Source organism: Diadema antillarum, unplaced genomic scaffold (assembly GCF_040938485.1).
Source record: "Diadema antillarum isolate AM-2024a unplaced genomic scaffold, OU_Dant_1.0 scf00000007, whole genome shotgun sequence".
In the NCBI taxonomy this organism is placed as follows: domain Eukaryota; kingdom Metazoa; phylum Echinodermata; class Echinoidea; order Diadematoida; family Diadematidae; genus Diadema; species Diadema antillarum.
Window position 1 is genome coordinate 3,137,501 of NW_027270896.1, and position 23,958 is coordinate 3,161,458.

General features: G+C 38.1%; 2 protein-coding genes across 3 annotated transcripts in view; one reads left to right on the top strand and one right to left on the bottom strand.

The window, feature by feature from the left end:
* Positions 1-23,958, bottom strand: part of LOC139717241 (sushi domain-containing protein 4-like) — a 460,810-nt gene that overhangs the window by 329,660 nt on the left and 107,192 nt on the right. The gene's annotated exons all lie outside the window — the stretch shown is intronic.
* Positions 21,972-23,958, top strand: part of LOC139717233 (uncharacterized) — a 45,984-nt gene continuing 43,997 nt past the window's right edge. The window contains exon 1 of the mRNA XM_071628734.1: positions 21,972-22,067. The gene's annotated coding sequence lies outside the window, so the exon portion shown is untranslated. The remainder of the gene's footprint in view (positions 22,068-23,958) is intronic.

The window sequence follows — 23,958 nt, forward strand, 5'->3', positions numbered from 1 at the left end:
GAGCTACAAACGAGTAGCTCCATGCATGTACCTTCCAAAGAAATAATATGTATAAGCCCTTTCATGTGAAGTCATAACACACATGATCAGATATGTATCATGTTTCATAGCAGATCATTTCATTCCTCCAATGCACACCCAGGCTATCATGAAATGACTATTTCCATTCACTGTGAAATTACAGCTCCTATTTCGCTACCTTTGGTACAGACGTATCTGTTGTCACATTTTTGGCCTTTTCCACTGATGAGGGGAAAACTAATTAGCATCCAATATTTCTTCAAGAAGTATGAAGGCTTTAACCATTTGGAAGAAAAATGAGAATGAAAATGAATGAATTGAATTGAATTGAATTGAACTGAATTGGGACATGTTCAAAGTCGGTGGCATCTTAACCCCGTTGAGGATGAGTCCCGAGCATGCTCGGGCAAGTGTCTATGGTAAATGCATGTTAATAGCAAAATCAGCCCATCCTCAACGGGTTAAGAAGTTCTGGCTAGAAGGATTAAGAGTGTGGTTGAAATAGTGTCGAGGCACACATGCATTTGATTTCTTGAAACATCGATTGGCCACTGTAGGTCCATTCACGCACACAGACACTGAACACAAAAATTACAATTGCACCTGCTCACAAAGAAAAGTCGCGCCTCAAATCGTGCCGTGGTTAGTGGCGTGCAGATCACGATTTGAATCTCACTTGTAGTAGCAAATATTGTGTCCAAACACATTTTTAAAAAATGGTTTTTGCTTCACTATCCGAATCACATCAAAAACCATTGCAACTACTGGTAGCTGAGTGAATATGCTTGATGGCTTGTACGTACACACATAAACAAAGACAAACACACACACATACATATACACACATATAGCTATACACATACTCCCACATAATACAGAACCAAAGTAATCCACACACAAAACAAGAAGTGACTGGAAAGAAAATGATTTGTCTGTTCAGTGAGTGAACATACACGTAATGGAAAGTAACACTCTTTGATATGATACATTCTTGATAAACAACCACACAAAATGCTCTATGACTGCACTATTCAGCTCTTTCTAAAAGTCAATGGAATGTCATCTTTTCATAAACTTCATAAAACTATTATTATTTTTTTTTTTAATAAAGGTCAGCCTTCGGTGCAGACAGGGTTGGAGTGTATCACGCCTATTGCAGACATCCTCCACTTGCACTTTGTGAAATGGTGTTCACACAATGCACGAAAAAAAAACAGACGTCCAAGAAAATAAAGATACTCACCTGTTATCGGTGACAGGCATCACAGAACACACGAAGGGAAGATGTTCCAAAAATGAAGAGCATGAAAAAGAAAAGAGAGAGGAATAAAAACATGGTGAACACAATGGTTAAGATGGTTGAACTTTGCATGTCACAACACAGACGGAATGAATTGTGCATTGTGTATGCATCATAAAAGCATAAGGGAGAAGGGGGAAGGGAGAGACGCAGTTACCTGGGATTGAGAGTGAAATTAAATGTCACTTCAGAAAGTGTAGCAAACAGATTTTCAAGCACAAAGGTGATGTCGTATTCAAGGCAATTTCTGCCAAAGTTGCCACAAAGGGCTTCAAACGTTGCTTTTTTGAGTGTGAAAAACAGTCAGTTCCGGCAAATTTTGACATTGTGACCTTTTGATAAGACTCTTCGCTGATGAAAACATTGTGAAGATAGGAATGCTTACATCAATTAGGACCTTTACCAAGTTGATGCTAAATACACTGAATAAGCATTACAAAGTTCATTTCTTGCCTGGCTCCAAATGTTGTTCGAGTTCTCATCCAAGCTTGCTTTTTTATTTTTGTGATAACAAACGCAATAGACAGTTCGTACACTTTGAAAAAATAAAAAAATCATTGTGCTGATAGCCAAGGGATAGAACCCAAGACATATCACTCAGAAACATTGTTTTATACACGTTTCCTTGGAAAATCGAATTCAAAGATCACACATCTAAACAGCTGCGAATGTACATGTGTCAACCTATCTCTTCACTATCAAACACTTCTTACTAAAATGAGAATCTAGCATCAACCACCACTTAATGCAACTACTGTTCCTTCCACATTGCACCTTGATGAAACTTTCGATATTGTTAGCGCTGTTCTCCCTTCTACGAAACATGTAGATATTCTCCATTCTCCATATTGCACATGCGCAACACTTAGTTGAATTCTTATTCTTGGTGACTGATGCAAGTAGACAAACACTTGTCAAACTAACGACTCAAGATATTGTCTTACACAAGTCCGTATGTGTGATATTTGACATATAGAGTACCGGGCACACACACACACACACACACACACACACACACACACAAACACACACATACACACAAACAAACCAAATAGACCACACAACCCATTGGGCATCTGTCAGTGAGAGCGATACAATTACGTGCTGCCAAAAGCCTGCTTTACAAGCATTCATGATTGTGAAAGATGAAGAAGACATTTAACACCAAAAAAAAAAGACGTATTCACAGGAGAACCATTCTCCAACAAGGAAGGAAAAGAAAACAACAGCCAACGTGGAGGGGAAGAGGGTGAATCTAGCCATTTTTTTTTTCTTTTGTCCCGACGTGACAGAAAATGTGGCTTGAGAGAGTGCATTGGGCCGAAGATTAACGAGCTTTTGCCACCGGATCAGTACACGGAAGATCGTCACTCTTGTGATTCTTCAGCCTTGAAATTGACAGCTTTGCATACTACATAATACTACACTGACACTCACATAATATCATGCTTAATAGCTTAATTCAATATATCAGGAAGTCTTACTTAACTTATATTTGAAAAAAAAAAAGTTTTACTTTTCTCAGATAATTGTACATCATACACAAATATTAAAGACAGCTTAATGTAAAGATTAACCAATACAAAGAGAAAAGAACATTGGTATTAAAATTAATTTTCCTTTTTCATTCTTTCTTGCAATCTTTTCTTTTTCAAAGTACAATCATTCTTGTGAAGCCATAGTTTGAACTTTGCTGACCTACAGCATCGTCGTTGTACCAAGTATAGCCTCTATGTCCATGCCCTCTTAGCATGAAATGTCACAAACTGTGGTAAATACTGCTCTTTTTCTTCCAAGTACCCACACAAAGAGAGAGACCCAATTTGACATTTAAGATTGCAAAAACATTTCGCATTATCATCGCAGCTAAGAATTGTCAGCCAAGTTTAACAAAAAACAAAAAACACCAACAACCATACACACAAACACATATGCACACACACGCACACAGAACACATGAACAAAGAAGTACATATAGAAACTCACTTTCTTCAGCTCTGTCCTTTTCAGAGACAAGTAAGAATACATTTGTACCATGCAACCATCACACTGCCCTGGTAAATGCATAAGTCTTGATATCGCTCAATATACCACTGATGAAAAGGTATATATCAATTTTCTTTTCTTTTTCTCTGTTCTTTTTTTTTTCTTCCGTCTTTCAATTGTGACTCCCTCCACAATTCTGCGAAGGCACTCTCTGGGCATTTGTGGATTGCAGCGCAACCTGCGGAAACGTACATCCGCCAAGATTTCTCGCGAATTATGTGCACGAGCTGGCACAACAAAAGTGGATATAGCTACGAGGGCAAAGATGACAAAGAATGGTCAATTGTCACTGAGATGGCACAGAACAGCCATTCCTCACAAAATCACAAGAATACATCATTTATGGGTTCTTGTCCCTCAGAAAAAAAAATTAGCAAAAGAATTCCTAGATAAGAGAACCTTTTAGATTTCAACATTTAAAAGATCAAATCCTACCAGGATGAATAATGCAAGCAACAACGAAAGCAACTCTTCCCACCACCATCAAATCTGGGGAGTTAAAGATGAAAACATGCACTTATTAAACTGGTGTTATCCTGAGGATGAGTGGACACGCAAAGAACCTGGGTGTCATCAGGCACAAGAGTCAGAGGTATCGGTCTCCCCGTCTTGAAAGACAAGAATTCAGTCGGAACAAACACCGAGTCAGACGATCATTTCTGTAATGGCTTTTTTCCTGCTGATGGAGACTTCATACTAAAGAGTGAATACAAAATATCAATAGCTACATTTAAAAGCTGGTTGATCTTGATCAGGAATAGGGAAGTCCTTCTGAGTGGAAATCTTAGATTTTTTTTTTAAGACAAACGTTACATACACATGTACATCAGAACTACACACTTTTGCTACTCTTCCACGCAATATGATATGCTAGATTGAAATTTGTATCCATTTTCATGTTGTGGTAGGAATACAGAGTAAAATTAACCCAAGAGAATGGCAGAAAATGCATTAAAATTTGAATTAAAATCTTTAGCCTGTTGAAGATGAGTCCCGAGTATACTCGGGCAGGTGTCTATGAGAAATGCGTGTTGTGAGCAAAATCAGTCAACAGTCAGTCCTTGACAGGTTAAAATTAACACAGAATCTTAAAGTATAAAACTTTTCACCCAAATTGCAGTGTTAGTCCAAACCACAGATGCACAGACAAAGTGATGACATCACCACCTCACAAATCTCCCATCAGTGTGTCAAGATGAAGTTCATTAATCACTCTCTTTGTTAACTTTTTGACTTTAATTTCAAAACTAAAACTATTGATAAGAGGAACCTGTTGCAGCATGCGTGAACCTTAAATGAAAAATTTTACTGTATCTAGCAGACTGACAAGTAATAATGTTAGGGGAGAAACCACTGTAAGAGCTCACTGTATTTTTTTTTTTTTCATTTTCTTTCTACTTCAGCCTGGCGTGGCATGCGGGGTCTGGAAAGGAACATTCAAAAGCCGGGACCAGCAGGGGAGATTCGTTCAAATCTGAGCATCAGATGACAAAATGCTACATCTACAAAAATTGGGCCAAGTATGCCATAGAAGAAGCCAAAATGTATGAAGGTCCCAGGTATAAAAGCTGGATGTACTGTGGGCACAAACGTGCGTCAAAACTGCTTGGCATCCACATTTAATTGGTAGAGCACGTCGACAGAACATGAAAATTGTGTCAGACCTTGATCAAAACGTGAGAGACATGACGACCCCTCCCCCATAAGTGAGGGGCTGGGAGGTAATGTACTAGAATTTGTGATAGACCACAGGCTAAACTGTAGTGCCCCTTTAAGCTTCTAGGACCCAGTAGCCCTTTTTCCCTATTAATGCCTTGACAGACCCATAAGAAAATTTTGCGAAAACCGGAATACCGGTACAGAGAAAAGAAATCAAACTTGAATACAGAGGGAAAATATGTAATAGGCTAATAACTCACAACCTATGGCTTCTGTGAACAACACAGAGCAAAATTAGAAGATGTTTGGTTGAAGAGAAAAAATATTTATAGCATCTAGAAGAGCCAATTTTAATGCTAATTGGTTTTAGTCTATGGGAGAAACCAGTAGAAACCTTCCTCTGCAACATGCAAACCTTATGAAAGGTTCTGTCCCGCCAGCCATGCAAATACAGTTTTCCTGCTTTAACATTGAAATTATGGCAGTTATCATTTGTAGGACTTCGTAGTTTACAAAAGAATGAAGTCTGATGCGGGTAATTTAGCCATCAGATATGGAAGTTGTTTGTTATGCAGAAATAGAACATATGTACTTGATACAACCTGAAAACGTGATCGTCGTGCTACCCAAGGCTCACAAATCTGTCTTGTCAATTGAATGAAAACTAGAAAAGCACTATGAGAGCGCAGACTTCCACCAAGCAGCTAATTTCCATTGATGTCTTCCCAAAGAGATTTTCTCCTCTCCACCACTAGGGAAAAGCTCTTTGGGCTCTTCCACAGAGATCAGTGATTTCCACCAATATGTATACATGCTGAAAACTTGCCCAATTTCCCAATGGAATAGAAGCCTTTGTTACATCATAAACCCTCAAGGCGTGCCTCGCCCTAGCAGAAACTAGAGCACGCACTTTAGTGCGCACATTCAAACCTCAAATATGCGCAGCCTGAACTCCCAAGTTCATTGACCCTACCTGCCAAAATATCAAAAATCCTTCATAAATTCCCCAAAAATTCTCAGATCACTACCAAAAGTTAGTGGTTTGTTACTTGTGTCATTCTCAACCTTTTCTGCAAGTTTCATCCCAATCCATTGACTACTTTTTGAGTTATTTTGCACACAGACGAACTAACGAACAAACAAATAAACCAATGGTAACGAAAACATAACCTCCTCCCTTGGCGGAGGTAATAAAAGGGAAAGATGTATTTCTCTGTCACAACCAGAATCCCATTTCTATAATTTTTCAGGGGGTATTCTTCTTTTTTCTTGGGGGGGGGGGGGGTGGGGGGAGGAGGAGGGAATTATTAGAAAGCAGATCAGTAGGAACTTCTTCGTATTTCCTGCTGAGGTTGTATGACCTCTGTTACTACCACATGAGTCTAACAGGGTGTCCACATGCAAAAAATCTATACTAGAACGGAATATCTATACCAAAACAGTATAGCTTTACGATGAATTTTTTATGTTTGAATGCTGACTAATGAAACAATGTATAGCAAAACGACTGTCAAAGCATCGTTTCGAACTATAACTCGATAACAAATCAACATTCCACCATGTCTATTGTGCGTCTAAATGTTTGGCGACCATGGAACACTACAAGTGTGCGGGGCTTAATGGGAGCGTGCACAAAAGGTAACCCCATCTGTCATTCATGACCATAACAGTATGCGCAGTGAGAAACTGCACATCTAAATGACATTTTCCAGAATGGTTGAGATTAGCATCTGAATGGTCTGTTGGCTATACAGCGATTCTTTATACGTCGTTTATTTATCAAGTTTAGGTATAAACTGACTTTCATGTGGACAGGGGGTCACACATGTAAATTAAATGGACCAGCCTGAGCCCTATCACTTCTTGACAGAATTAGGAGAAGCCAGGTCTCATCACATTACAGATCAAAGTTTGTGCTGGTATCCATAGCCACATTTTGAAATGGACTTCGTGCGGGATTGAAGACTAACACCAATTTTCTCTTCAAAAGCCAAGTATTTTCTCGGTATCTGAAGTTTTGCAAGGCTGGCTTGCCTCTTGCCCGGTCACACTGCCCAAAAGTTGCGTAAACGCATGAATCACGTAAGAAATTTGAGTCTTACGTGATACATGCACAATTTGTGCATTTCATGGGTTTGTCTGACGTGGAACCTTCGTAGTTGTCCGCTGATGTGCGCTGGATTGGCGCTTTGCGAGATTCCAAGTTTTGAGCAGCTCAAAACTTGGCTTCCGGTAAAAGTTTACCCTGTATTGTGCTGTTTTACGTAATTTTTGTGTAGTTTGCATAGTTCTTATGCAAAATAATGTGCAAAATGTGCATGGAATATCAGTGTTCGTTCGCGAAAATGTTGCCGCTATCGCGTTCAGGCGCAATTCATACCCAGCTCATTAGTGATAATGCGCAGACTATGCATGGTTTTCCGTGGACCTCAGTCGTCCCACACAACCACAAATGCACCCTATTTGGGGCCTTTCTTCATATTCACCACTGTTCGAATGACCAGAATAGCAAGCTTCCTTAATCTCAATGTCTGGGCTGAAAAGCAACACCCACCTCATGAAATTCATCTAACATTTTGATGTGAAACGTCGTGATGTGAAACCATACAACAATCAACACTGAACAGTGAAACACCAAGCATACCTAACAGTAAAAAACTGGAAGCTATTATGTATACCTGCTATTGTGCTCAGTCTTAACACTTACATAAAAAATGTCCTGGATGTATAGAAATAGAGTTGTAACAAATAAAGACAGAATAAACTGACAATCACTGACTGCTGCATCACTTCCGTGCTCCCTCGCATTTATCCCCAAGTTGAATTATCCTTCGGGTTTATGCCAGGTTTACGTGTGTGCGTGTGTGTCACACACAAACACACTGCTATAGCTTCTGACCACCCGAGCATTGAGAATTAAGGGTTTCTGGGACGAACACTGAACTAGGGCTTTCTACAGCTCAGTCGGTAGAGCACCGGTCTAGGGATCCGGAGGTCTCAGGTTCGACTCCAATGGAATCCCATTTTCTTTGCTCATCTTTCCACCGAAATAGAGTTGTCACGGAGGCCAGTAAAATGCAAAATACAGTTTAAACCTAAAACTTCTGGGTCGGGTGATGAAGACTACTGGGTAATGCACTTACAGGTACACATGTATGTCATTGCATTTCTGAGAGTTTCTTCTGTGTATAGGTCAATAATTTTGGTAAAAATCTGACGCAGCTGTAAAACTTCTTGTAGATACATTCATCTTTCGAAGAAATGGTTTGTCATTAGTCCTGACAGAAATAAGGAACGTTTCTCCAAACATGTCTGTGCCAGTCAGTGAATGCGGAAAGTTTGAGGTAAATCACACATCATGTTTAGAAGTTATACGGATATGTTCAAAAAGTTGTATGGTTATTAAAGTTTGTTCATCCTTACCATCTGCAACCCAGAAAATTAGATTCCATTCATAAGCTGGTATATTATGGGGTTAGTTTTCATTTCTTTCTTTCATTTTTATCTCTGACATATATTACCATGATTTCGTACACAATGCTGGGAGACATTATTCTTCAACCATGCAAAAATGAATGACATTTGCAAAAGGGATATACAGTTAAACTCACCTAAGTCGACGTCGCATATGTCGAATAATCGCGCAAGTCGAAGATTTTAAAAAGTCCCGATTTTTCCCCATTGACTTACGTGTATTAATTCACTCACAAGTCGAATTTTTTAAGTCGAATACTCGCCTAAGTCGATGAAAGTCCAAGAACACTTTCACGGAAAAACCATTGAATTCACTGTGCCTAAGTCGAATAAGATTTTATTGTGTAATAAATCACTGTCAAAATCACGAGACGTCAGTTTTTGTTTACATACAGTATTACCAAAAGAAACTTTTGCGTCAATTAAACATTAACGTTTCATTAACGCAAGCGGTTTCACCTGAATCGTTATTAACGCAAACTAACGATCGGGAAAATTAACGTTTGTAGTAACGATGAGTAACGATCCCAAGCGCAAATTAACGATGTTTCGTTGACATTAACGATAGGTAATGCAAGAACTCACGCGAGATTTTGGTTTCCGTTACCCAGACCTGGTGAAAGGACGACGTAGCCCCTGCCGAGTGTAGCGCGCGATCTATGCCTTATATACTTAGCGGAGTCTTTTCGCGAATCGAATCACGATTTCGCGAATGGTTAATACGCGACCGGGGTCACCAAAAACGCATGCCGGGCCACAAAAAAAAAAAAAAAAAAAAAAAAGCCGGATGTTTGCCTTCAGTTTGGAAATGAACAGCGGTAACAATCGGCTCCATAAGATGCTAGAATAAATGTCAGATGTTTGCTCTTCATTTTTGAAATGAATAACTGTAATATTCAATGTGGATAAAGTGTCTTGCTGAAGGGCAAATATCGGGAACACCGCTCCAGCTCTCAGCTCCAGAGTAGACAACATACATGTACATTATACATGTGTACGCGTGGTGTAACTGTAAGTCGATTTTTTTTCGACTTACGCACAAGTCGAAACTCCCCTAAGTCGATGTGTTTTGCTCAGTCCCGAGAAGATCGACTTATGCGAGTTTAACTGTACGACCTTTAAAGGACAAGTTCACCTTCATAAACATAAGGATTGAGAGAATGCAACAATGTTAGTAGAACACATCAGTGAAAGTTTGAGGAAAATTGGACAATCGATGCAAAAGTTATGAATTTTTAAAATTTTTGTGTTGGAACCGCTGGATGAGGAGACTACTACAGCTTGTGAGTCATATGCGTACAACAGTATAAAGAAAATATAAAGAAAATTCAACATATTTTCACTTTTTTCACATTATAAAAGAGCACTTGACTTGGCTCTTTCTAAAGGCAGGGGGAATAATATTACCCATAACATTTGTCGGTAACGAGTCGGGGGAATGTGAACTTTTTTCAGAAGATGAAATTTTGTGAAATTCTCTTTATATTTTCCTTATATTGTTGTACGCATGTGACATCTAAGTTATTCACACACTGCAGTAGTCTTCTTATCCAGCGGTTACTGCACAAAAACTTCAAAAATTCATAACTTTTGAACGGATTGTCCGATTTTCCTCAAACTTTCAATGATGTGTTCTACTAATATTGCTACATTCTCTCAATCCTTATGTTTATGAAGGTGAACTTGTCCTTTAAAGCCATGAAGAAATACATGTATTCATGTCACTCTCTTGACTAGCACTCCATGACACTTTGTGGAGTCATGCAAGCTTAGACCAACCCAAGATATTTCATTTCATTTTTTTTCATTTATTTTCACTTAATGAAAAGCATGCATACATAAAATGTGACAATGGTATGACAAGTATAACATGACAATATGACAAACGAACAAACAAAGCAAACAAACAACCAAAGATATCAAGTGAAAGGGTTAGTGAGAAGGCAATGGGCCTTATTTAAAACTAACCCCGGAAAAGTAAATACAGCATTATGTCTCTTCTTTCTATAAACTATAACTGAGAAAAACGTTGGCACACACACACACTCACACAGACACACATGCATACACAGACAAAGCATACACCAGCACGTTAACAATACACAAGATGCCATTTTCACAAACACACCGCTATCATGCTAATCTCCTATAAATTTAGAAAATGATATTGGTAACTTCCAGAATACCTTTCAAGTAAAATACACTTGAAAGCTTTCTTAAAACTTTATACCGTTTTCTTACATTTCACATCAGAGTGGACAGAATTCCAGATTTGAGGGCCTTGAAAAAATATTGACTCTTCGTAGGAGGATATTTAAAAGGAATTGCATGACATTTCATTTTTCTGAGATATTAAAAGAATGTTTGACTGTACTCATACGAAGGGTGTGGACACAACACTTGCTTTACCCAGAACAATAATCATTTGTTGAGAATGAGAAGGGCTTTAAGTTGTCTCAAACACTATGGGTTTAGTGGCAACTCAATGCCCTTATCATTCTCAACCGAGCTAACAGATCATGATACAATGATCTCCAGAATCCAACTTCACCAGCGGTTAGGTATGTTTAGGATCTTGTCATCCAGTACGCTGGGGGAAAGTAAGTCAACCATAAGTGTCATTATTGTGAAACTTTGTAAACTTTACCACAGTATGTCTGATCACTGCCTTTGGATTGAAAAGAAGTTATTTTGTTTGGATGACAAAAGTTGTCCTTTATATCTGGATATTCATATCCGTGAATATTCAACACAGTATACATATTACAAATCTGATTTTTAAGCTTTTTTTTTTCTTTTAGCTGCCCGCAAAGCCTTCCAACAAGTATTCAACTATTACTGTACATTTCAAGCATGTAGCCACAGAGTGACACATGCAAATGAAAAAAAAAAAAAAAAATCATGCATCATATTCAGCATGTTGGAACACAAAAGTGTCATGGGAATATGTGTGGAAACGAATCGGTTACGGCAGCTTGTACGTCACACTGGCCTGCATGCACTTAAATGCACTGAAAGTGCATTGATTCATAATATGTATTGATTTTTTTGCTCATACAAGCTTCCGACACCTCCTTCTATTTTTAAGAGGCTGCATCAGGAAAAAGAGAGGTGCAGCATTTGATCCAAATCTCCAGGATTTAAGAGAAAATGAGAAGGATAAAAGTGGAAAATGATCACAGATTAAGAAGGAAATGAGAGAGGATCATGGGAGATGCATGCTACTTGAAACTACAGTAGTTTATTCACCTCAATGGAAGCCATTTCTGGAAGTTACCTCTGGCATGATTGCCAACATTCTTTTTTTTCCTGAAAAAAAAGAAAGGGATTATAAATTCATGTTTTAATGCCATGATTAGGTGTAATGTTAGATAAGACAACAGGTGTAAAGAAGCAAATCGCATTGAGATCTTCCTTACGTCAAAATAAATGGCAGTGAAGTTCTACTCTCTCTTTAAATAAGCATCAATCTTTCATTTTGAGTGCAATTATACTAAAGAAAAATAATTATTCTATAAAAACAGACATATAAAATAGAGGGAGATGGATGATAAAGATAAGATAAAATATAGTCTTACAACATAAATCCCCATCAAACTTGAACCATTCATGATTCCAGGCTCACGGCAAGAGATCCTTCACCAATATCCCATCACCTTTAGCCCTCATCATCCCTTCAGCCCTTTTACATCTTGTTTGAAGATGCCACATTACTAATGCAACAATGAGCATTTGACAGGGAGCCTGACACGCCGGTGCACACCAGCTTAGCGAGGAGCCACAAGAAGAAAGAGAAAAAAAAAGAGAGATTAATTGCTGCTGCATTGCCGTCACCCCCAGAGTGAAACATTACGGAAGATGAGCATCAAAGGCAGTATTATGAGCGCGGATAAACGTCGATCGATAGAAAAGCTATGCCATACATAATCAAGATAAGAGAGGAGCAATGGCACAAACTTGCATCATCATCACAGGTATGTCCGTCCCTTCCTCCCCCCCCCCCCCCGATAAAGCTAAAAACAAGTCCACCATGTGTCAAACTAGTTCCAAGGCCACAAAACTCCTTCAGCAATATAAAAGGAAGACTTCAGCACCAAATTATGCTACTCTAGTTGACACATCTTTGGTGCAGAGAATCATAAAACAAGTTGTTCTAAATTCTCATACATACACCAGGGAAATCAGGGACTATAAGTAAACTGTAGCATACATATACTTGGACCCACCAAGCTATACAGCAGTCAACAGCTAGAAATATGGAATTGAAGTTGCAATAAAGGATACTAAATTCTAACAAAGGACTCAATAAAAGCAAAGCATGTGAACACACACTAGCTACACTACAAGCAAAAATCAGCAAGAAATATTGTTTTTCTTTCTCTCTACTTCTGTGATTCCCCGTTGCATTGCCTCTGAACTTGTGTTTATGTATGACTGTTTTTGTGAGTGAAAAGAACATGGTGCATAAACTGTAGATGCAGATAACAAACCCAACATTTTATTTATGGTATCTATCATCACTAAGCATTATTTTTTCATAACAAATACTAACATCAGATCTTACTTTTCACAAATCTTGTTTTGAACCACTTCACACCCATTTTTTGTCTTCATTTGTATTCCTCATTCGGTTCATTCAAGCCTTGGGGAGAGTGTTTGGTTTCCTCTCAGAGCAAGATTTGTGTAATTATCACCCCGAGATGTCACTCGAGAGATATCAGTCAATAAAATTGTGCTAGCTTCCTGATATTGAGTTTGTGTGGGTAAATGCCCCTGATGGGAAAGGAGTATAAATCTACACATCATGTCGCAGTCGTGATGAAACGTCTTATTACCATGACACGAAATACAGAACTACAACATCAAGGATAAACAACTACTTGTAATATCGCTGAGTTTCAGCACAGACAAATTCAGCCCAAGCTAAACCAAGATATATTACGAGAAGAACTCGGGCAATCAAAGAGTCCTCAAGAATCATTTTGAATGCGGCAAAACTTCCAAGATTTCTCAATTCCCTCTTCTTCTTAATCTCTAAATATTTTACTCTCTCTCTTCTGTTTACTTTGCGTAAGAATCTCAACACTCCTGAATACATCCAACCTAAACAATGCATCTCTCTTATCAACATGCCTAACTCTGCACCTGCCCTCCAAGTCCGCAATAAACAGGTATGGATCCGTTTGCATGTTAATCATGCATGATCCTAATTTTCTCTTTGATGGGGAGGGGAAACACAAGTGGGGAAGTTTTCTTTTCCCACCAGTGTTTGTGTCTTAGTGGCTGCTTGACCTATTCCATTCACATGCCTAGAAGGCCGGTGGGTGTGAACGTACAAGCAGCTGGTTATTAGTTACACATCTTCTAGTTTGAAGGGGGGAGCACTACGCGCCCAGATTTGGAATAATCCGGTGTCATCCAACAGGGGGCACTGACATCCTGTGATGTGTACTCTGTATGGAGAGCTATAAAGTTTGTTGTGATGAATATTTCAAAAATGTCTTGAACTTGATGCAAAATGCTAGTTCATCCTTCGGGGCCTTGTCCACCAACACTAACATTAAATGATTGTTCTCACCTCAGTAGCAGGTATGGTGACAACAATGAATGTTTGGCTGTGAGCATTTCTTATGTTTCTATGGAAACTGCACAAAAAAAAGATAAAGTCTCCTTATCAGATCAGCCCCAGAGTAGCACATCACCATGGATGATACATACTTGTAAAATGCATGTCCTCAACTCACCACTTTCTGTTATCAGAATGCATGCCGCAGGTTCTATAGGAATTCATCAACAAAGAAAACACTGAATTGTATGACTTTTGAGGAGGGAAAAAAAAAAGATGAAAACTTGCTGCTAAAGTCTCACATCAAATGGCACTACTCCTGTATATCATTTCTTCAAATTTATGTGAAGAGTAAAGTAGAAGCAAAGGGAAAAAAAGATATAGAAAGGGAAAATCTGACAGGTCAGAATGTTTCAACCATAAAGACATCCTATAAGTGATAACACCATAATATGTGACCCGCTACAACCAAATGGTCCTAAAGTCGCGCAGGGTCAAAGCCGTGAAAATCGAGTTTGAAGTCAGAGCATCAAAATTGGTCAAAACTTATGATTTTCTGAATTTGACATATTATTAGAGTCTGACATGTCTTCTATCGTCTGTCGAAATTTTGAAGCAAAATGATGAAAGGAAAGGCAAAAAAACAGCGTTTTTCTGGGCCATGTTTTTTGGCGTTTCAACGAAGCAGAAACGGGTTTGAACATTTGGATTGAGCACCACAGATAGGCTCCGCCCCTAACAACGACCAGAGTGATCTCATTGGTCAATTTGCTGCTTGCCGCTAACCGAAGCGTGAAGCTCGCACACCGCCCAGTCGACTGGTGCGTGCTGGCAAGCTGCGCTATGTCCAGCCGCTTCTCCTGGCATCCTGGTCACTGATTGGTCGGTGAGGAGACCGCCGACGCTGTGTTTGAATGAGCATTTCGGGGGTTGCTAGGGCTTACCTTCTATTGTCCGGAGGTGAATACTGACTTGCGTGTCCCTTGAGCGTGATTGCGTCGCAAGGAGATCTTTTAGGGCGCTTTTCTCGAAACAGTGATTTCCCAGACGTCTCGACATGCTCTCTTTTAAACATCGATATCTCCACAGCCGATTATTTTTAAAAGATGTGTTATACATCAATTTAAAGCAGAAAGATTAGGAAATTGTGTCATGCAATTTTCAAATAATCGGCCTCACCCGACTTTAGGACTATTTTGTTGTAGCGGGTCACATATTCATCTATTGAGAAAGCACCCTCTAAGAGGCTATTCTGGTCATGTGATCTTTACACTTCCTGAGCACTGCTCCTTACCTTTTCTTTTTTTTTTTCTTTCTTTTTTTTTAGAATCAGATGTTCACTTCTTCTGATTGTACTGCCAAGAAACATCTTCTTTACAACTCTGCAACTCCACTAAAACAACTCTGCAACTCCACTAAAACAACTCACCACTGCTCTTTTACATATTCGTTTTTGCACTTATCACCAGTGATAGATAATCAAAAATGTGGAGGGCTTGGGTTATGGTGGGTGGTGGAAGTATTTGAACACGAGCTAACATCCTGCTTTACGTGAATAAATTCTTTATTCTTAAAGTCTTATTTGGCAGATGGAGTAAAATCAAAACAAACAAAAAAACTGCACCGTGTTCGTCAATTAGAATAAGTGCATTGAACTACACAAGACAGTGATGGCAAATTTTCAAAAAGCACCAAATTTGTAATTTGCATTCAAAGAACTGTACTAGTGCGCTGCTATGACCCAGACATTGCTACATCATGGCCAATGCAGCATGCTAAGCCTGCAGAGTAACTACAGTTGCATATAATCTAGCACTGCCATGTCTTTATTATTCTTTAGGAATGACAGTTTGGCTTGTTGCTCTTTCGGCATGTTTTCGTATTTGTACGTTGTTATTTTCATGTATCACAACATGAAAAACTCCGCAAAATCTTTGTTTTGTACAGTACATCAAATTCATGGGAGCGTTTCGAGGCCATGATATCAGTACCTCATACAAATTCGTCCCTTAGATGTGACTGAATTTCTTGTTTTGTGAAAATACATTAAACATTAAAGCTAACAGCTTTCTTTTATAGGGTAACTCCTAATCTTAAATGAGACTTCTTCTGTTCTGTTTGTTTGATTATACCCTTTTCATTAAAGGGCACTTTGGTTTTCTCTGCTCCTGATGAAATCGACAGGTGGTTTTAGACATCTCCCTCTTGCGAGCGGCTCAAACCAATCGGCATGATTGGAAACCACATACTGTAAGCACCTTGTAACCAATTTGGATGCATGGAGTGAGGAGTACCCTGCTTACACCATATTGCCACTGAATACTGCAACTAGAATCTAAAAAAAAACCCCAGCAAACCCACTTAATTTCATCGCTGATAGGAATTTCACTCTCTGATGATCTCAATTATCACACAGACTTCATTATACGTCTGCTATAAAAGTCAATTTGATTGATGCCTACCACAATCGGGATTAGGGCAAGCCAACAAGACACAGCTTGCACCCACCAAAGCACGTGCAGTGCGTTAAAGACCCTTTGTTTATCAGAGCAATAAAGTAGCATCTGTCAACACTAGCTAGAGCAAAGAAGTCTGATCGCACTGCCAATATCGTTATTTGAGAAATTTTGAATGGTGACAAGAAAACACAAAAATGAAATGTTTCTTTTCCTTTTGCTGAATGCAAAATCATTGAGCGTAATTTCTTTACTGCCCAAATGCAAAAACATTGAGCATAATTTCTTTACTGCCCAAATCCAAAAATACTGAGCTTAATTTCTTTACTGCCATCGATTTTAGCATGCATAAGGAAAATGTCAAAGTCAAGGAGACAGGAACCTCTACTTCCTTGCTGTTTGCAATCATCTGCATACCGTTGGTACCTTCTTTTTGGATACTGTAAAAGTTGAAATTTTCTTGAGTTACAATTTCGCTTTAGCCGCCATGTTTTTTGGCTCTCCTGAACATTTGACATTTTGCAGATATGAGGTCTTGTCGCCCCAGCGACGATATGCAATACCACTTACAATACTATATTATCTGAGCTGTTCAAAAGGTTGAAGGATACTATTTTTTTTTTTTAGAAGTGTGGTCATTTGACTTGAAATTTCAAGTAAAAAGAATTCTCTATGTAGTACTACTGTACTTGAAATATTTTTTGACCAAAAAATGATTGCCAAATTTTGATTTGACATGATATCAGAAAAAAACAGAGTGACATTTCACTGTCCAGTCCATCACAGATACATTTCATCAATTTACCAGTTTTGCAGAATTGAAAAAAATTGTGATAATTTTCTATACCTTGGAAGATTTTGATGATCAAGCAAACTCAAAGACTAAAATATCACTGATCACATAAACTGAAATTTAACTTCCCTCTATAAAACAGTCATCACCAAAATTATTTTGTTTATGCTTTCTGATGGAGTAAATTGCAATTGGCCCATATATATATATATATATATATATATATATATATATATATATATATATATGTAAAATCTGATGATGAAATGGAATTGACATTTACTGCGATATCACGCTAGAACAAATTTTGTGACAATTTCAGTTATACATGAAATATTTACGAAATATATATGAATGAGCCACAATTCATCACAGCATTGAGATCTATATTCTCCAGTTCACCAACAGAGTGCTTGGCAAACAGATATCCTGGAAATACTGGACATAATACAATATGCCATCTTCTTTTGTGTGACAAAATCTTCCTATAAAGAGTATATCTGCTACCTGCAATTTTCATACTTATTACTGTTCCAGTTCTGAAGACGTCTATTGCTTTGGCCAAGTTTTCCTCTTTCTTTAAAACGTGGGTAACATTATATATATAGTAACCATATCTTGCTAATATCAACCACCTCTATTCACTGTTTTCTTCCAATTTGCACAAATCATATCTGTTGTCAATCCCCATTGACATAAGATTGTGACTGATGCTCTGCTTAGCAACTGACCAGTTGAATACAAGAAACCAATTATGCACAAATGACGTGCACTCATCTCGAAACTTGGTATCAAGCTAAATCCAGCTGCTACAATACTTCTATAATGATCCTCTGATAAACAAAACATTAGCATCCAGACAGACAACTTCTATGCCTGCACACACATTCGAGGTGACGAACTATGGTCCACTATTTGCCTTTTTTCACCTTCTGTTTACACCTCGAAAGAAAGACTCAAGATGGTATTAAAACACTGGTAAGCAGCTTTTATTGCTTTTACACCATCAATAATAATATAAATTGCTGAAAATACATTCAAGTCATATTAAGTTATATCAAATCTTGTTTCTTCATAAAAGAAAGGAGAAACTCTGAAATCATAGCACAGATTCCACTTATTACAGATTTTGGCTGCACTAGGTATGACAAGATGTTGCAAAATATCTTTCCAAACAAATCAAAAATTCTGCCCCAACTTCAAGCTTCATCATGCCATATGTTAAAAAAAACAACAATGATGGTTGTAACAATTATTTTTATGTTTTTTCATCCCATTTTTTGAAAATTATAATGACACTGGAAAAGCGGGCAATATTGCTTATTCTTGATGTCTGGAAAAATTTAGCTGACTTTAAAGGTTAGCAGCACTCATCACCACAGTGTTGTAAGGGTTTTGCCATCCCCCCCCCCCCCCCCCCCGACTTATATGGCAGCTTTTAATAACACTTTATGGTGACATATGCATACACCTAAACACTCCTTTCATGGAAACAATGTATGGATGCATAATGTATAGCTGTGACCTTTTTTTCTCCTGGTAATTGCGGGAAAAAATGATGCCGTAAAATCGTTTCAGCACTCTAAGGAAATAAAAGCAATTCAGGGTGCACTTTTAGGGGAAAGACAATTTTGATGCCCAAATGCAATCTCACTGTGAACCTTGGAAGGCCGTGGAATAAAGGCGTACAAAGGTAAATACCATACCATTGCAACACTTTTCCACGGCCAATCAAAGCCATGAAATCATGGATGATTACCATTGGTTGCAGATTTATCATTAGATAGTAAAATCATCACAGTTTTCTGCAACAGGGCCCCGGTTCGCTGCACATATCAAAGCAGCCATGACACCTCACACTTGAGAGTGCATCACAATCAAACTGTCTATTGACACATACTGATGCGATTCATTTCTAGATACGCTCAAATCTTCGCAAAGAACTGAAGCCCATGTAATTGAATCTGCAATGAAAATGATCCCCTTGTACGTTTCCCATTACATTGACATAAAGACAGGGAAGACGGAATCCACCTGACAGTTCATCAATTCTTACATTTTCAAGACTGTTTCAGGTTACAAGTAACTACAGGGACGTCACATTGCATCTACGATACAAGTGTCAATGAGACCTTTTATTATAGCCACAAAATGCAAATATCTCCCGTCATGATTTTTACCTGGGAAGTATAAAATTTATTCTGAGCAAGAAAATGTCCACTTCTACATTTTTCTTCCCTAATTGATACAAGTCATGCTGAGGTTCAAGCTTGTGAAGACATGATCCTTTTCAAACTAACTCTCAAAGGTATACTTAGGACTAGATACTGGCCATGAATTGGCAGCAAAGATATAAGATGTATAATATGCACTATTACAGATATATAAAACATATGCATTAACACATAGATATGAAAAATATGCACTAATACAGAGATATGCAAAATACAAAAAAAAAAAACAGCGAGACAAGTTAGCAATGAAGCAGCTATTATGAGGATTGGTCATGTACAAATTGCAATAGGAATAGAGAATTATGATTTCCTTTGAACATGGAGGAAGACTTATTCTTTTTTTTTGGGGGGGGAGGGTACATAAAACATACACATAGTCAATGTGATACAGATTCAGTAACCCTGCAAAGACTTTGGGTAGGAAGAAAAAAAAAACAATTAAATTGTTTTAAATTGTATTAAATGAAAAAGTAAAACAGCATCCTTTAATTCATCATATCTTTTGTGTGTGTATACATTTGATTACTGACTTTTGTCAACTCACAGAAAAGTCAGCACATTTATACAAACATCTCATAATTTCAAGTGATCACACATCTGTCTTTTGTCTTTTAACACTTCATCAAATTCTCATAAGATCTATACTTGATACTTTTGCTTGCAAGCACAATCTCAACCATAAAATTACCTTGAAATTCAGAAATAAAGAATCTTCCTTCAACCAAAAATGCAAGAGGTAGATACACCATACAAAGAATTTTGTAGCATTTCCCTTGGTAGGCAACAAATATAGTGTTTTTTATCAAATGTTTATTTCTTACTCGATAAAATATCACAGATAGAGATAAACATGTAAAAAGTCCATAAATGGGTCTCTTGTAAAAATAAAAGTGTAAGAACATAACAGACTCTCCATTCTAAACAGGTTTTGACATTCGATTTGTAACAATTGCCTTACATTACTGCATTACAAGCTGTAATGGTCTCTCTGTGTAATGAGCAGTATTTTATCCTGAGTGCTACTTACCCAAGCACAGCATCAATTGGTACACTTGTACCATCATTTTCATTATACAGCAATACACGTAGGTTTTTAAGTATCAATAAAACTTAAAAGATAGTCAAATTTGAATGGTTCACTAAATGACCCTATTTCTTTTACATTTATAGTAGTATCAAGAAAAAAAAAGAAGATCTTGGTCTCCCAAGATTTTCTTAACTATCAAATGTAGGTCTGTATGATCATCACAAAAATGACAGTCTTGGGAATAGGACTTAATTTAGTTTAGCTATCAAATGTACATTGTAGGTCTGTGAGATCATCTGCTTCATTATGGCTCCAAGAAAAACTAGTGTCAATGTACACACATTACAATCCCCTTGAAATACCACAAATGCACACACAAATCTGGAAAACTGACAGGAATTGATCAGATTTTTGCAAAGATCTGTTTCACATCAACCATGCTGACAATATTCATGAAATACATATTTTAACTACATCCTCCGGAGAAGCAAACATGAAATCATCACAGAATGAAAAAAGAAAAAGGATTGAAGCGGATGCCGCAAAGTATTGAAATGTGCCTCTGTCAACTCATAAATATTCTTCCTTTTTTTTTTCTCAAACTAACAGGTGTGAATTCAGCCCCACTGAGATTTTAACAGTGAGTAAGGGAGATATGATGTGTGGATACACAGTGGATACACACACTGCACTGCCACAGAGTAAATTGGCTCCCAGCAATCAAGTGATTAAGTCTGCTGTGCTGGAAAATATTTACAAAAACAGAGGAAGAAAATGAGCAATGCCGGGTGCTGGTGGAGCAACGCTTGCCGCTGATGTCTAGTCTGAAAGCTCAAGACCTTGACGACACCGACCGCTGGATTCACTCCATGTAGCATGGGGGGTAATGCCGCGGAAGACACATTAACAAAATAGAAGGTGCCTTGTAACTGACACCAAGCGACACTACATGTAAAGATATCTTGTGAAGCAGATAGTCAAGAAGTTATAATGCATTAGTGCATCTTTACACATAACTCTCTGACTTCCCCCCCCTTCTATCTCCATCTCTTTCTGACACTCCTAAAATCATCCTTCGTCATTCACTCCGAAATCATTTATCCCTCTCCCTATCAGATGCAGGAGAAACAGGCTGCCCAGCGTGAACAAAGCAATATGCCGCCAAACTCTCTCGCTCCACTCACACCACATGACTTCCTGTCTACGCAGCCAGTGGAGGAGTGGGGGGGGGGGGAGAGATGGAGGAGGGGGCGGAGCCTAGAGTTACTTACCGAGGCTTCAGAACAGCCTGCGATTGGCTGCTTGTTTTCTCGAGTGACTGTCAGTTAAGCGGTGCTGGGAGCTGGTAGCTTTTAAAAGGGAGGGCTTCCTACTACGACAGCCTGACTGTTGCAGCAAGAATCCAACGCCACCAAACGGATACCTCCACTGTGGAATCTCACCCAATCTCACAAGAACAGCCCCACCACAAGACATCATCACTGACTACAGGTAAGAGATCCACAAGCTTCTTTCACATCTATGTGAGATAATCGTCTTTTAGTGAGAAGTCAATTTTTTCTTTTCATTTAAAACCAGTATGTGTATGTCTCTCTCTATACCACATCTTTCTGCAAGTTCAAGGTGCAGGGCAACAGATATTCTCCATCTCGCAGTAAGATGGTATCTCGGGGGCGAGGGGAAATGGCACTGCTGTTTATCTCCGCTGAAAAGCTGCAGATGAACAAGCGTTTGTGGGTGGATGGCTCATGTAGCATTTTCTTTGAGAGCATTGTGAAAATGATGTTTATTGCCCTCTATTACAAGTATGTGGGAGTTTCTTATTCATGCACCACTGGAAAGGGAGCTTGCCATCTTGACAATAGTGTACAGAGCTTGTACACAAAACAAGAAAAAAAAATGTTTTGGCTTTCAAGAGGCTTTCAATCACACGGACTGAATAAAGAAGCAGCAACTACATATGTTTCCTTCCGCAAGATGTGATCATTATTTGTATCAGCCAACAAATATAACGGGCAAAATACAAAGAAGAAGATGAATCAAGTTGGTACTTGACAGGATTTAATCACTCTTTAATAACTCCCTAAGGCAAGAGACACCCTGGGAAAAAAAAAGTAATGTTTACAGGATTGTCTGTTTGCTTCCTTTAATGGCCTGATAGATGAAGCCAACCACCGTAACAGGTACGGTAGTTATCAATCACCCAAGGTCATGTCATGTTCGGAACATTAGCCGCAAGATGAAGATGTTTTACGACATGAGAATTAATCAACATTAACATGATGCGGAGACCAATCTACACATAAAGTGGATGAAAGGATGCAGTATATGTCACAATCAAGCAAAGATCTGCCATCTATATTCATTAGTGGAGTGTGTCTATATTAATTTTTTTTTCCGCAAATGATGAACTCATTAGCAAATAGGATTGTCGTAGAATATGACACAGAATTAAGTATAGTTAAGGCTTTTCTCTTTTTTTTTTATTTCTTGGCCAAGATTGTGAACCTGCTAAGGCAGTGATAAATTATCTGAAAAATCTCAATTTCTATATTTATGTGAATATCTTTGTATAACATTAACAAAAAACATGTATTCATATGACAAACGACAAAATGATATTTCTATAGTAACTACAGAAAACAGGAAGATATGAAATCATAAACTCCCTGCCATCATATTAACTTAAACCAGTATTTTTTGATATGTGTTCTTTTCCTATTTTTCCTTCAAACTTTCTCTTTTGTTACACTAGCTGCTCAATGCCTTTCAAATCATCTTGCAAATTACAAGAGAATATAAGATGTGCTTTCATATATCATAATTTTTACGCTGGTTTATCACTTTGTACATTACAAACTCATCTTCTTAATCAATTTGCCTCCTTGGTCTTTAAACGAAAGTTCTAATCAACCTGACAACTTAGCTGTTTTCCTGCATCGACATCTTTTGAAGATAAGAGAAAAATATCTTATTATCACACTATAATTTCTTTGTTACTTATCGCAGGAGGAGCTCCCCTTCCCAAATTTACTTTCCTACATGGTCTTTGATTAATACCTCTGATTAACCTGACAAATTAACTGTTTCTCCTACATCAAATTCCCAAAATGACATCTACATCTGTAGAAGACATGGGGGCAAATCTGTAATGGAAAATATAATAATAAAAAACTTCTTAACTGTTTCCCACAAACTTGGTTGATTTGATTTGGCATGCATCAGAGACACAATTCCAATTATGAGCAGTAGCACATTTCATTCATTCCATAGCTCCCCAAATCCTTTGCACTTTGTATGAGATTTCCATTACGCTAACTAAAAGCACAGATTACGGGCTTAGCATAAGAATTAACCTAATTGAAATTGGGATAGGTCACAG